The sequence below is a fragment of the Panthera tigris genome, chromosome X, assembly GCF_018350195.1.
Source record: "Panthera tigris isolate Pti1 chromosome X, P.tigris_Pti1_mat1.1, whole genome shotgun sequence".
NCBI lineage: Eukaryota > Metazoa > Chordata > Mammalia > Carnivora > Felidae > Panthera > Panthera tigris.
In genome coordinates, this window is record NC_056677.1 from 57,885,692 (window position 1) to 57,894,013 (window position 8,322).

Consider the following 8,322-nt stretch of genomic DNA (forward strand, 5'->3'; position numbering starts at 1 on the left):
CCCTCTCCTGCTCGCTCGCTCTCTCTCTCTCTCTCTCTCTCAAAATAAATAAATAAATAAATAAATAAATAAATAAATAAATAAATAAATAAACATGTTTTTAAAAAGTCAAATGTTGGTGCACCCGGGTGGCTCAGTCCATTAATTGTTGGACTTTGGCTTAGGTCATGATCTCACATTTTGTGAGTTTGAGCCCCACATTGAGCTCTCTCCTATCAGCATGGAGCTTGCTTCAGATCCTCTGTCTCCCTTTCTCTGCTCCCTGCCTGGCTCGTTCTCTATAAATAAATAATAAACATTAAAAAATAAATAATAAAAAAATAAACATTTTAAAAAGTCAAATGTACTTTTAAAAGTTTTTGATAAGTTGGCTTACAAAAGTTACACCAATTTACAATTCCAACAACAAAATACAAGAGTGTCTGTGTCTTTACACCCTTGCCAAAACAATGTATTCTCAAACTTTCTGGTATCCCCATTTTTATAGGAAAAGAGTGTTATCTCCTTGTATTTGTAACACAATCTTTTTATCAGGAGTAAGGTTGTTTCTTTCTAATATGCTTCAGAGTCACATGTCTTTCCTTTGTGTGTGTGTGAATGTGTGTGTGTATGCTGCTCATGTCCTTTGCCTAGTTTTCCATTTTGCTTTTTCTTATTGCTTTGGAAAGCTTTTTGTATACTAATAAAATCAGGCCTTTGTCAAATGGGTTAAAATATATTTTCTTTTTTTAAGTTTATTTATTTATTTTGAGAGAGAGAGAGCATGAGCAGGGGAGGGGTAGGGAGAGGGAGAGAAAGAATCCCAAGCATGGAGCCTGACGAGGGGCTTGAACCCACAAATTGTAAGATCATGACCTGAGCTGAAACCAAGAGCAGGACACTTAACCACCTGAGCTACCCAGGTTCCCTTAAAATATATTTTCTGAGGGGCACCTGAGTGGCTCAGGCAGTTGAGCATCCCTTGATTTTGGCTCAGGTCATGATCCTAGAGTTGCAGAATTGAGCCCTGTGTGGGGCTCCATGCTGAGTGTGGAGCCTGCTTAAGATTCATTCTCTCTCTCTCTCTCTGCCCTTTTCCCCCACTTGTGCTCTCTCTCTCCAAAATTAAAATATATATATATATTTTTTTTTTTTTCTGAGTTTCTCCTGTGGCTTTTGACTTTTCTTTTTTTGTTTTCTTTTCTTTATTTTTGAGAGAGACAGAGAGCACAAGCAGGGGAAGAGCAGAGAGGGGAAGCGCAGAGGATGCAAAGCAGGCTTCATGCTGATAGCAGAGAGCCCAATGTCTAGCTCGAACTCATGAATTGTGAGATCATGACCTGAGCCAGTCAGGCTCTTAACCGACTGAGCCACCTAGGTGCCCCTACTTTCTTATTTTTTAATGGCAAAATATATATATAACGTGAAATTACCATTTTAAAGTGTACAATTCAGTGGCATTAAGTACATTCACAATGTTTTATAACCCATCACCACTATTTATTTCCAGAACTTGCACATCATCCCTAAGAGAAACTCTACCCATTAAACAATAATTCTTCATTGTCCATTCCCAACAGCCCCTGGTAACCTCTATTCTACTTACTGTCTCTATGAATTTGCCTATTCCAAGTACCTTATATGAGTGGAATTGTACAATATTTGAACTTTTGTGCCTGGCTTATTTGAGCTTTTGTGCCTGAACTATTGTGCCTTAGCATCATGTTTTCAAGGTTTTTATTTATTATAACATGTATCAGAATTGTATTCCTGTTTATAGCTGAATAATATTTTATTGCATGCATATACAATATTTTATTTATGCATTCATCTGTTAACGGACACTTGGATCATCTCTACCTTTTGCCTATTTGCGAATGTTGCTGTACAAGTATGCAGTGAACATTGATGAACCAGTATTTGTTTGAGTCTCTGCTTTCAATTTCTTTGGGTATATATGTAGGAGTGTTGGATCATATGGTAATCCTATGTGTAACTTTTTTTTTTAACTTTCTGAGAAATCACCAAACCAATTTCCACAGTGGCTATAAACATTTTACATTTCCATCAGCAATACATGATGTTTCCAGTTATTTTTTAAAATTTTTATCCAATTTGTTTAAACACACATACACACACACACACAAACAGTTCACCCATTTCTCCCACCCCCCCACACCGTGCCTCTTGCAACTACCATTCTGGATTCTGCAACTATGAGGTTGGTTTTGTTTTTTGGTTTTTTTTAGAGTCCACATATAAGAGAGATCATAGAGTATTTGTCTTTCTTTATCTGATTTATTTCACTTAGCATAATGCCCTTGAGATCCATCTATTTTGTTGTCACATTTGTTGTCACAAATGGCAAGATTTCATTCTTTTTTGTGGCTGAATAATATTCCATTCAGAGAGAGAGAGAGAGAGAGTGAGTGAGTGTGTGTGTGTGTGTGTGTGTGTGTGTGTACCACAATTTTGTATCCTTTCATCCATTGGAAGACACTTAGATTGTTTCTATACCTTGGCTATTGAAAATAATGCTGCGATTAACAAGTGGGTGCATATATCTTTTTGAGTAGTGTTTTCATTTCTTTTGGATAAATGCCCAGAAGAGGGGTGCCTGGCTGGCTTACTTGGTAAAACTCATGTGACTCTTGAACTCGAGGTCATGAGTTCAAGCACCACGTTGGGAGTAGAGTTTACTTACAAAAATAAAAAGAAAATTAAATACCCAGAAAAGGAATTGCTGGATCATATGGTAGTTCTATTTTTAACTTTTTAAGGAAACTCCTGACTGTTTTCCGTAATGGTTGCACTAATTAACATTCCCACAAACAGTGTACAAGGGTTCCTTTTTCTCCACATCCTCACAACACTTTTTATTTCTTGTCTTTTTGATAGCAGCCATCTTAACAAGTGTGAGGTGATATTGTGGTTTTGATTTACATTTCCCTGATGATTAATGATATTGAGCAACTTTTCATATACCTTTTGGCCATCTATATGTCTTCTTTGGAAAAATGTCTAATTCAGATTTTCTGCCCATTAAATTTTTTTTTAATGTTTATTCATTTTTGAGAGACAGAGACAGAGTGTGAGCAGGGGAGGGGCAGAGACACAGAATCCAAACAGGCTCCAGGCTCAGAGCTGTCAGCACAGAACCTGATGCAGGGCTTGAACCCATGAACTGTGAGATCATGACCCAAGCTGAAGTCGATTGCTTACCCAACTGAGCCATCCAGGCACCCCTGCCCATTTTTAAATCAGATTCTTTTTTTTCTTTTTTTGCTACTGAGTTGTATGAATTCTTTGTATATTTTGAATATTAGCCCCTTATCAGATATATGATTTGCAGTTATTTTCTCCTATTCAGTAGATTGCCTTTTCTTTTTGGTAATGATTTCCTTTGCTGTGTGAAAGCTTTTTAGTTTGATGTAGTCCCACTTTTTGATTTTTGTTTTTGTTGCCCTGGTTTTGGGTGTCCGATTCAAAAAATCAATACCAGTACTGGTATCAGGGAGGTTATTAGCTGTGTTTTCTCTAGGAGTTTTATGGTTTCAGGTCTTACCTTCAAATCTTTAATCCATTTTGAATTAATTTTTGTGTAATGTGTAAGATGGTGGTCCAGTTTCATTCTTTGGCTATGGCTGCCCAATTTTCTGAGCACCATTTACTGAAGAAACTGTCTTTTCACCATTGTGTATTCTTGCCTCCTTTGACATAAATTAATTGACTAGGGTTCCAATTGCTTCACATTCTCACCAACACTTGTTATTTTCCATTTTCTAAGTCATAGCCATCCTAATGAGTATGAAGTTTTATCTCACTGTGATTTTGTTTTTCATTTCCCTAATGACTACTGAATTAAGCATCTTTTCATGTGATTATTGGCTGTTTGGCTATGTCTTCTTTGAAGACCTATCTATTCAAGTCATTTGCCCATTCTTGAACTGGGTTGTTTGTTTTCTTGTTTTGACTTGTAGGAGTTCTTTCTATTTTCTAGATGTTAATCTCTTATCAGATAAATGATTTGCAAATATTTTCTCCCATTCTATATGTTGTCTTTTAACTTTATTTTTTTAATTTTTTTTATTAACGTTTATTATTTTTGAGAGACAGAAAGAGACAGAGCACAAGCAGAGTGGGGAACAGACAGAGAAGGAGACACAGAATCTGAAGCAGGCTCGGGGCATAGAGCCTGACACTGGGCTTGAACCTATGAACCAAGAGATCATGACCTGAGCCAAAGTCGGATGGTTAACTGACTGAACCACCCAGTAACCCCTTCACTTTTTTTTTTAAGTAAGCTCAACACCCAGTGTGGGGCTTAAACTCACAACCCTGAGATCAAGAGTTGCATGCTCTACTGACTGAGCCAGCCAGGCACCCCATCTTTTCACTTTCTTGATATCTTTTGATACACACAATATTTTAATTTTTATATAAATTCCAATTTATCTATTTTTTCTTTTGTTGTCTGTGCTTTTGTTGAAAAGACTGTCAATTTCCCATTGAATCTTCTTTTTTGTTTTTTAATGTTTATTTTTGAGACAGACAGAGGACAAGTGGGGGAGGGGCAGAGAGAGAAGGAGACACAGAATCAGAAGCAGGTTCCAGGCTCTGAGCTGTCAGCACAGAGCCCAATGCAGGGCTTGAACTCATGGACTGTGAAATCATGACCTGAACCAAAGTCGGAAGCTTAACCGACTGAGCCACCCAGGCTACCCTCTCACTGAATTTTCTGACATCTTATTGAAAATCAGTAGACTATATATTTGAGGATTTTTTTCTGGGCTCTGTATTCCATTGGTCTATATGTTTATCCTTATGCCAGTACCACACTGTTTTGATTACTGTAGCTTTGTAGCAGCTTGTAGTTTTGAAATCTGGAAGCGTCAGTCCTGTAATTTTGTTCTTTTTCTTTTTCTTTTTTAAGTTTATTTATTTATTTCAAGAGAGAGAGCACATGCAAGCAGGGAAGGTGCAGATAGAGAGTGAGAGAGAGAACCCCAAGCAGGCTCTGCGTTGTCAGCACAGAGCTCGACATGGGGCTCAATCCCACGGATCATGGGATCATGACCTGAGTCAAAAGCAAGAATTGGATGCTTAAACCGACTGAGCCACCAAGGTGCCCCTAACTTTGTTCTTTTTCAAGATGGTTTTGGTTATTCAGGGTCCCTTCAGATTCCACATGAATTTTAGGATGGATTTTTCTATTTCTTCAAGAAAAAAATACATTGGGATTTTAATTTGGATTACATTTATATTGAATTTGTAGGTCACATTGGGGAGTATTTTTATCATAACAATACCAAGTCTTTCAATCCATGAACTCAGGATGTCTTTCTATTCTTTTATGTCTTCTTTAATTCAGTTCAGCAGTGCTTTGTGGTTTTCATTGATAGTGTATGTAATTGCAGCTGATTTTTGTGTATTGATTTTGTAGACTACAACTTTGCTGAATTTGTTTATTAGCTGTAACAGTTGTGTGTGTGTGTGTGTGTGTGTGTGTGTGTGTGTAGAGTTTTCTACATATAAGCTCATGCCATCTGTGAACAGGGATAATTTTACTTCTTCCTTTCTTTTTTATTTTTTTTCAAGTTTATTTACTCATTTTAAGAAAAAGGGTGTGAGCAGGGGAGGGGCAGAGAGAGAGGGAGAGAGAGAATCCCAAACAGGCTCCATGCTCAGCATGCTTAGCATGGAGCCCAATGCAGGGCTTGATCTCATTACCGCAAGATCTTGACCAGAGCCAATATCAAGAGTTGGATGATTAACAGATAGCCAGCCAGGTGCTCCTCCCTTGTTGCTTTAAAAATTCTGTCTTTGGGGCGCCTTGGTGGCTCAGTCGGTTAAGTATCTGACTTCGGCTCAGGTCATGATCTCACGGTCCGTGAGTTCGAGCCCCGTGTCAGGCTCTGTGCTGATAGCTCAGAGCCTGGAGCCTGTTTCAGATTCTGTGTCTCCCTCTCTCTCTGACCCTCCCCCGTTCATGCTGTCTCTCCCTGTCTCAAAAAAAATAAATAAATAAACGTTAAAAAATTAAAAAAAAAATAAAAATTCTGTCTTCGGGTTTCAACAACTTAATAATATATCTTGATATAGAACTTTGAATTTGTCCTATGTGGATTTCATTGAGCTTCTTGGGCATATATATTCATGTATTTACTCAAATTTGGGACATTATTGGCTATTATTTTTTAAAAAAATTTTTCTGCTTTCTCTCTCTTTTTTCCTTCCATGACTTCTATGTGGAGTATGTGTACCATGGTACATTTGATGATGTCTTACAGGTCCCTCAGGCTCTATTCATTTTTTAAAAATGTTTTATTTATTTGAGAGAGAAGGCAAGAGAGAGAGAGGGAGAGAAGAGTACATGTGAGTGTCAGGGAGGGGCAAAGAGGGAGGGAGAGAATCCCAAGCAGGCTCTGCACTGTCAGTGCAGAGCCCAATGTGGGGCTTTGACGTGGGGCTTGGTCTCATGAACCATGAGATCGTGACTTGAGCCAAAATCAAGAGTCAGATGCTTAACCAACTGAGGCTCTGTTCATTTTTCATCATCTTTTTTTTCTTTTTCCTTGGAATGAATGATTTCAAAGAAATCATGGTCTCATCTCCCCTCCCTCCAGTGGTCTCATCCTCCACCCCAGTGGTCTCATCTTAAAGTCTGTTGATCTCTTTTGCCTTCTCACATCTTCTATTGACCCCTAGTGAGTTTTTTCATTTCAGTTGTTGTACTTTTCAGTTCCAGAATTTCAGTTTGATTTTTTTTGCAATTTCTCTTTTATTGATACCCTCATTTTTTACATACATTGTTTACCTGATTTCACTTAATTCTTATCCACGGTTTCTTTGAGCTTATTGAACATATTTAAGACCATTGATTTAAAATCTTTGACTAGTAATTCCACTGTCTGGGCTTCCTCTTTCAAATCCTCTTTTCCCTGTGACTTGGCCATACTTTCATATTTATTTGTATATTTTGTAAATTCTTTTGAGAACTGGACATTTTGAATAGTAAAGTGTGTATTATTTGTTGTACATGGTCACTGAAGTTTCTGTTCAGTTATCTCTGTGGTCAGCCAGTTACCTGACAAAGATTTCCTTAAATGTCTCTGTCCCCAGAGTGGGGAAAGAAGCAAAAGACCAAAAAACCCAAGTACTGTTTCTTTAAACCCCCTGTAATCTGCTTCAGTCCACGTGGTTTGAAACAATGGTCAGCCTCTGTGCCAGTCTCTCAGCCATCAAAAACATCAATCAGCAATCAAACCACATGATCCTGATAGTTGAAGGACAATGTCTTTATTGCCCACTCAAGCTTCAGGAGGCTGCACTAGGAACTGTTCTCTTACCTACCTGCCTTAGTGCTGGGGGATGAAAACTACTGGGTAAAAGGCCAATGTTTGAAGAAATTTACCAAAATTGATAAGCCTCTTTATGAAGCTCTCCCCTGGACTCTGCAAGTATTTAACTACACTCCATAGTTCCAAGTTGTTACAATTGACAGTTCCTGCCAATTCAATAATTGTTTAGGAGGATGGATGGATTCTTAGAGCGTCCTGCTCTGCCATCTTTTGTGACATCTGGCTGGTATTTTTTTTAAAAATTTTTTTAACGTTTATTCATTTTTGAGAGATGGAGAAAGACATGGCATGAGTGGGGGAGGGGCAGAGAGAGAGGCAGACACAGAATCTGAAGCAGGCTCCAGGCTCTGAGGTGTCAGCACAGAGCCCGACACAGGGCTCGAACCCACGAACTGTGAGATCATGACCTGAGCCACAGTCTGATGCTTAACCAACTGAGCCACCCAGGCGTCTCAATAAAAACTTTTTTTTAAAGTTTATTTATTTATTTATTTTTTTGAGAGAGAGAAAGCAAGTGAGAGTAGGGAAGGGGCAGAGAAAGAGAATCCCAAGCAGGGTCTGCACTGTCAGCAGAGATCCCAATGCAGGCCTTGAACTCACTAACCATGAGATTATTACCTGAGCTGAAGTTGGACGTTTAACTGACTAAGCCACCCAGGTGCCCCTTAAATAAATAAAAACTTAAAAAAAATTTTTTTTAAGTTATCAAGCTGTAAACTTAAAATGAGCTTATGGCATATAAACTATACCTCTGTAAATTTGATTAAAAATGTAAGTTGGCAATAAAAAGGAATGAAGTACTGATACGTGCTACAACGTGGGTGAAACTCAAAAACATGCTAAGTGAAAAAAAATCAGATACAAAAAGATGATATATTGTGTGATCCCATTTATGGGCAATAGTCAGGAAAGACACCTTTGTAGAGACAATAAGTAGATTAGTGGTTGCCCAGTACTGGGAACAGGGAGTGACTGCAACTGG